Here is a 7,318-nt window from a genome sequence, read left to right on the forward strand (position 1 = left end):
ACAGATCAAATCATCAGCAAATGCAAGATCCATTTAAAATTCATTGAAAGTTAAGACATCCAGCCTTCAGCAATTCTTCATAGGAGGTGAAATTCTTAGCAAGGACCGATCTCAATCTGTGAACCTGAAACAGAAGATAAGTCTGCACAGAAAGGAGAAATCTGTTGCTAAGAAAGGTGTAAAGCAAGAATGTCTTCCAGTTAAGGATTTTAAACTCTGGGAGAAAACATGCAATACATCTCTGTATAATATTTAGGTAAACTGAACAGAATAAAATAAATGGCATACATAAGAAAGAAATGATAGATCATATTGATTTCATTTTTCATACTTTGTTAAATTGTTGTAAATCAGGTTTGTACATTGATAATGAAAGCATCATTCAGTCACTGAGATGTGATGTGCAAAATAATGAAGTTTTTTGTAAAAAAAATTAAGAATTTAATTTTTACTTTTATACCAGAGAATTGACTTTGAGATAACTTAATTTTTCATGTGCAACAAGGCTGCAATAAGGCTGAACTTACAAAAACTTAAAACGCAAGTCTTAAATTTTTTTTGGAATCCAAAAACAGTTAGGAAAATTATTCATACAAAACACTATTACTTAAGCAACAAACAAACAGCAGCTAGTTTTGGTGTAGGCCACAGATGGCTGTAAGAGAAATCATTAACATCAGATACATTTTCTGTAACTCTGAATTTGTAGTCACTGCTTTAGCCTCATGATCATTAGCAGACCAGTCATGCCCAAGTACAAACATTACTAACAATCATTGCTGAGAGAGTTTTATACCATTCTTTAATACATTTGATATTTTACAACTAAATAAAATAAAAACTACAGCAAATATCTTCAAAATCTGTACAAAGTTTGATACAGAACAACCAGTGGGTTGAAATAAAAATCTAAAATTAACCACACTGACTTTTCTTTGTAATTATCTACAAAATCCAGTTGGTCTTAATGTTTTTCTAAAATTCCCTTGCATGTATAAAAATAAATTAATAAAACAATACTCTTCCAGTCAACAGCACAACTGTTAATTAGAAATATTACAAACCAAAATATTTAGGTTTTATATTTCATTTTTCCCCACTATTACTCAATTTCACCAAAGCATATTTATAGATGAAGTACAAACTGTGCAACATTCAACCTTAAAATTTATCATTACTTCAAATACTCTTACAATTGGATAGGTGGAGGGGGTCAGACTACCAACTGTTCAAACTGGTTCAGCCATGTAGAGAGCTGGGAATTCCTTCCAAGAAGGAAGACGATGTACTATTGGAAATTCCTGCTGCTGTGACAGGAATTGTGATTGAGTGCATACTCAGCTGTCCAGAGCTATTTCACAATGGACCTAGCAACAGGCACTTGGTTAGGCTGACAGCCAACACATCCCTCAAAGGAATCTTCCCCAGTGGCAGGCTAATCCATTTCTTCCACTTTATAGATTGATCTTGTACCCCAGCGACTAAAGAAATCTCAGAAGCCTATTGCACCACAACTGAGTAGCTTTGCCAGCAGTGATCCAAGAATCATACCACATTCACAGCAAAGGAACAGGACACAACACAGAATGCATGCAATGTAGCACTCAGGTGATGCATATCTCAAGTCCTGCCTGTCACAGCTGCAGAACCAGGTATAATTTTTTGCAATGTAACTTGCATTTTAATTTAAAAGATATCTAAATTTTCCTTAAAAATCATAATTTTACTTCCATCAAAACATTTCAAGACAAGCACAAAACCGAATGATTCAAGTTTTACCAACGAAGTTGAAAACAAGTTCATTTTTCGGATTGCTCCATGTCCAATGTCTCTTAAATTTCACATTAGTGCAATCAATCTGATAGATTAGTAAACCAAATGTTGTGATATAGGAACATCTTATCAAATTTATTTGGGGTATTTGTGGTATATGATGATTTTCAGTGTATTTGCCACTCCCCTTTAAGCTCCTCCAACCACATGCGAGTAAGATTCACCCACTGTAGTTGGTTAAACTGCTATGACAATGGGACAGAAACATTCTGGAATTTAAAAATCCTGTGTCAGCTTTTTTCCTGTGTAACAGGACTTCCGTTGTCACTGAGTCTCTGAAGAGAAAGGAAAAGGTACAGTATTAAAATTTTTCCACATGTATATTGATTTATACAGTGTCTCACCTCCATTTCCTAAATTCCTTTACTTATTTCAAATAGACCATGATTTTAAAATGTTTAGTTTAAAATGTAGTCATAGTATTGCAAAAATATTATTTGTGTTAACAAAAACAAATTTTTAAGAGAACAGTTCACACCATTCAAACTAAATAAAGAGATTTGGATATGTACATATGTTTTAAACAAGTCTAATTAAAGAGTTTAAATTTATGTTTAATTTCAGCAGCTTGGAAATACAATTCAATTAAATATCCAAAAGCGACAGAATAAAATATTTCCTGTTACAAGCTATGGTATACTGTTATAGGCTATGACACTTACTGCAACTTTTGGTGTGCAAGTTTCATTATGAATGGATATGAAAGGATTGGGAGGGGCTGAGTGAAGTGGTTGAGTTTGGGCATTTGCCAGTAGGTTATTTATAGGGATTGGTGCTGTTCCAGTGATCTGCAGCTGTTGTAGCTCATGCTGTTGATGATGGTGGTGCTGTTGCTGCATTATCTGATAAAACAGAGCTTGATGTTGTTCCTGGTGACAAGGCATGCAAAATATGAATTTAACATTAATTGGCAGCACAAAACAGCATTAAGTACTTTAATTATAAATACATAGATCAAGAGTAATTAGGTCAGAAGTACAAAAATAATGTACTCTTAATAGAGTATATAAAGGTAAAAAAGCAGGGAACATACTCAGCAACCTAACGGAAACAATTGATGAGCTATAGATCAAATCCACTTACTCCTGTATTCTCTCAACTGACTTAGCTCTCAATGCTAAAGAAATTCCACATTCACCAAGACAGCCTACGTTTACCTCCAGTTCACTTTCACCATCACAATAAGTTGCCACTTTTTCTCAGAACATGCTAATGGCTGTCAAACTATCTTCAGCATACTGGCAATATTACTATTGCCCTTGCTGATCTCTATTGTCTCCTGACTCCAAATTTTAAATTTCTACATGATTTCCTCCACTAACAGTGTAAAACTACTCCAATCTGGTAATCTTCAGTTCTCCAAACTCTGGCCTGCTTTGCAACTCCCAATCCTTCAACTGCCCTGGGAGTGGTCATGGGTTAAACTATTTTGGCTAATTCTTCCGAGGGTTTTCTCAAAATCTACTTCTTGCAAATGTAGGCAGTTACGGTTATCTGGTGCCTGTATTTTCCCAGGCTCTAAGTGTTTCAAGCAGTCCCACCTAAACCAAAAACCTTTAAAATCTAAAATCCAGCATCATTCTATTCCCAGTGTTGCTGGTATTGAGACACTACACCTGTAGTACTTTCTTCCAAGTCTCAGTGATTATTAATCTGGTGTCCTTCAGGATGTTCTCCATACATAATAAGCCATACAAATGCAAATTATTTTTTTTTCAATTGCAGAATGTGGGCTTTAGTGGCTGTGCAAGCATTTGTTGCATGTCCCTAGACAACCTTGGATTTACCGAGATAGTAGGAACTGCAGATGCTGGAGAATCTGAGATAACAAGGTGTAGAGCTGGATGAACACAGCAGGCCAAGCAGCATCAGAGGAGCAGGAAAGCTGATGTTTCGGGTCTAAAGGACATTACTGAATAAGATGGATTTTTACAGCAATACATGATGGTGACGTGGTATTTTAATTCCATATTTTTATTGAATTCAAATTTCACCATCTGCTGTGGTTGGTTTCCCAACGTGGTTCCTAGAACACTAGTCTGGGGTTCTGGATTACTTTCCTAGTGACAATACCACTAGGCCATTGCTCTCCCAAATTGTTGCTGTAATGTGTGCCAATCACTATTACATTGGACCATAATGTATTTATTTTACAGGTTCTATATCTACAGTGTCTAGTCCAGCTGGACATCACACTGAATGGAATTCTAAAAGCGAGCAAGGAATAGGAAGAAGCTATACACATGCAGCACCGTCACAATGAGGAACAGATGTGATAGGTAATTTAGGGGAACAGTGGAGTTTGAAGTTTGTATCTACTATGAATGTCAGAAGTGAGAATACAAGAGATCTGACACATCTTTGCAAGCCATCTCTAATCAGTGTTCAGCTTAAGGCATTAACTTTTAGTAAATAAATGTCTCTACGTTGTGGGCCAACTTGGATAGCAATATATTTCTTGATGTCAAAGGTAATATCACAACACACACTTGATTATTCAATGCTGTGACTTTGGTTTTGCAATATTTACCTTATGTTTAATTTCTGAATTAAAAGCACAGATTTTAAAACAAGCTTTTGTCCTTTTTAGTTGAAACTGGTCCCTCATACAAATTTATCAATGCGATTTCATGAGACAAGCAAGCTCTTTCCAGTTTTGGTCAAACTAAACAATGTTTGAGAACTCTGCATCATATGTGGAACAAAATCACAGAATCATTGCAGTGTAGGAGGAAGCCATTTGGGCCATTATGCATGTATAGGGTCTTGAAACAAGTGCATTACTCAGTGCCAATCTCCTGCTTTATCCTCCCACACCTTTCTATCTAAACAATCATTCAATGCCCTCTTGAATGCTTCAATTGAACCTGCTTTCACTATGTTTCCAGGCTGTGCATTCCATAACAACTCTCTTTCACATCACCCTTGTTTTGTTGGCACATCATTTTAAAGCTATGCCCTTTGTTCTTCTGCCTTTTATGAGCAGGAGCAGCTTCTCCCAATCTACTCTGTCCAGGTACTCATGACTTTGAAAACCGCTTTGAAATTTCCTTTCAGACCTCTTTTCTCCAAGGAGATCAGTCCCAACTTCTTAAATCTATTCTCGTAATACAAGGTTCTTAATCCTGGAACTATTCTTGTAAATTGCTTCTGCAGCCTCTCCAACGCATTCACATCTTTTCCATGCTCACAGCTTATACATAATACTCAAGCTGAAAGCTAATAAGTATCTAATATCACCTCCTTATTCACATACTCTATGTCCCTATTAATAAAGCCGAGGACACCGTATGCCCCACCTGACCTGCCACCTTCAATACTGTCTGCACATGTATACCCAGGTTCTTTTGCTCCTGCACCCTTCTTAGAATTGAAACCCCTATTTTGTATTGTCTTTCAGTATTCTTTCAACCAAAGTGCATCACCTCACACTGAAACTCATCTTTCACTTACATGCCCAATCCACAAATGTGCTCATTTTGGACTTCCACATTGTCCTCACAATTTACAACTGTTCCAAGTTTAGAGTCATCTGTAGACTTTGAAATTATCCACCACACAGCACACATCATTAATATACGTCAGGAAAAGCAAGGGTCCCAATACCGACCTCAGGAAAACTCCATTGCAAATATTCTTCTAGCCTGAAAAATATCCATTAACCAATACTCAGTTTCCTATCACTGTCAATTTTGTATCCATGTTGCTACTGTCCCTTTTATGCCATGACCTATAACTTTCCTCACAAGTCTGTTGTGTGGCTCTATATCAAATGCCTACTGGAAATTCACTTATACCATATCAACAGCATTACCCTCATCAAGCCTGTTATCTCTCAAACCCTCCAGAAAGTTAGTTAAACAACTTGAAATAAATTTATCATCAAGGTACAAGAGTTTAATCACCCTTCCATATCTCAAGGCTGAAAGGATTTTGTCCATTACCCGATAAACGTGTGGTTAGCAACACATTTTTGCCAAACACAGTGTTTGGCTTTGGTATAATTGTAATCTCTGAACTTTTCATAACAAGGATGGAAACCTATACAACCATGTTTTTCTTTAAAAAGTTTGTTTAAAAAAATGCCTTCCCAGATTTTGTGATATTCGTGTGAATACTTTTTTGGTATGACTGTTAATACTTTTCATATTCAATGAAATCTGTCAGATGTATTAAAAAAATTAAGTAAAATTCTCAAAAGCATAAGTATCAATAAAAAATGAAGCAAAAACAATTTGACACAATTACCATTATGGTATGATATCACATTTTCAGCTTATTTATACATTCAAATTATACTTGCAAACTATTTACTTAAAATCAAAAAAGTACATATTACAATTAACATTCTGTCAAAATTAATAAGCTTTCTTCCCATCCATTTTAAATATCATGAATAGCCTTACTGGAGTAAGCTGCTGGGATGGCAACAATTGTTGAAGTGGTTGTTGCTGTTGGTGAAATAACAGTTGTCTTTGCTCAGAAAGTAAACTCAATCCTGGCACACTAAAAAAACAAAAATATTTAGCAAAAAAATATACAAAATACATTTTTGAAAATATAGGCCTTCTAAGCTGTGCATTTTTATTAGGACCAGATTAATCAATTTCAACATTTGATCTAGAATTTTTTTGGTTCAGTTTTTTTTTTGCAAGGGGACAGTAATGATGAGAGTACTTTTGCCTAAATAATTTTTGTATATCGTTGCCATCTGATGGTTGGATTTACTGACAAGTATCAATCTCACTGTACAATGACTCTTAAAATTGACTTGATGACTCTGTAAATAAATATAGCATGATGTGGAACTGTGCCATAAGGATTTCTGCTTTAATACCAGGTTTGTGCTAACTTAAGTAAAATCATGGATGGCCTTAATATTCAGAGAAGAAGTTAAAATGAAAGGATGGGCCATTTTAGGCAGAGTGGATAGCTAATGCTTTGTTGATATGCACACAACACTGACAACAAGCTCATCCAATGCCATCTGTACAAAATGATTTTAAATTCCCAATTGCATTGTCAAGTGAAGGAATTATTTGCAGTCAGTTTTAGTCAAGTCTCAACAAACACTGGTGGTAGGATTCGTCATTATCCATCCCTACCCCCACTAATAAAGTGAAAAAGGGAAAGCACAATCCAGTATTGCCTATTGGAAAATATGCAGCATGAGAATTTGGAGAATGGAATCTACTTCAAGATACTATAGAGTTGAGGAACATACAATACCCTTATAAAAGTCAACTTGCAGATTTCAGTAAAAGATGTGAGAATTTAATACATTCCCATGCTCTACAAAGTATCTTGAAACACATGTTAAACCACCAAGGGAGAATGTCTTTTCAAAAAGGCTTTTAATTTCTTTTAAATTGGAGAAAGAACTGCAGAGGCAGAGGAGTGTGGTGAGGGGATTTGTCAGAATTCAGTCAAGATGACAGTTTGGATTTGAATAACTTGGTGAGTTGGATACTCGTGTAGGTGAGCA

The 7,318-nt window shown here is 35.7% G+C and overlaps 1 long non-coding RNA gene across 1 annotated transcript; it reads right to left on the reverse strand.

Moving 5' to 3' along the window:
* Positions 1–226: 226 nt before the first annotated feature.
* LOC109938311 lies at positions 227–6,788 on the reverse strand. The gene is made up of 3 exons (XR_002261691.2): positions 6,240–6,788; positions 2,496–2,702; positions 227–2,108 (listed from the first exon to the last, which is right to left on the reverse strand). It is a non-coding gene; the product is annotated as an uncharacterized LOC109938311 (long non-coding RNA).
* Between the last annotated feature and the right edge of the window lie 530 nt (positions 6,789–7,318).

This window comes from Rhincodon typus, chromosome 2 (assembly GCF_021869965.1).
Source record: "Rhincodon typus isolate 14 chromosome 2, sRhiTyp1.1, whole genome shotgun sequence".
Classification (NCBI taxonomy): Eukaryota; Metazoa; Chordata; class Chondrichthyes; order Orectolobiformes; family Rhincodontidae; genus Rhincodon; species Rhincodon typus.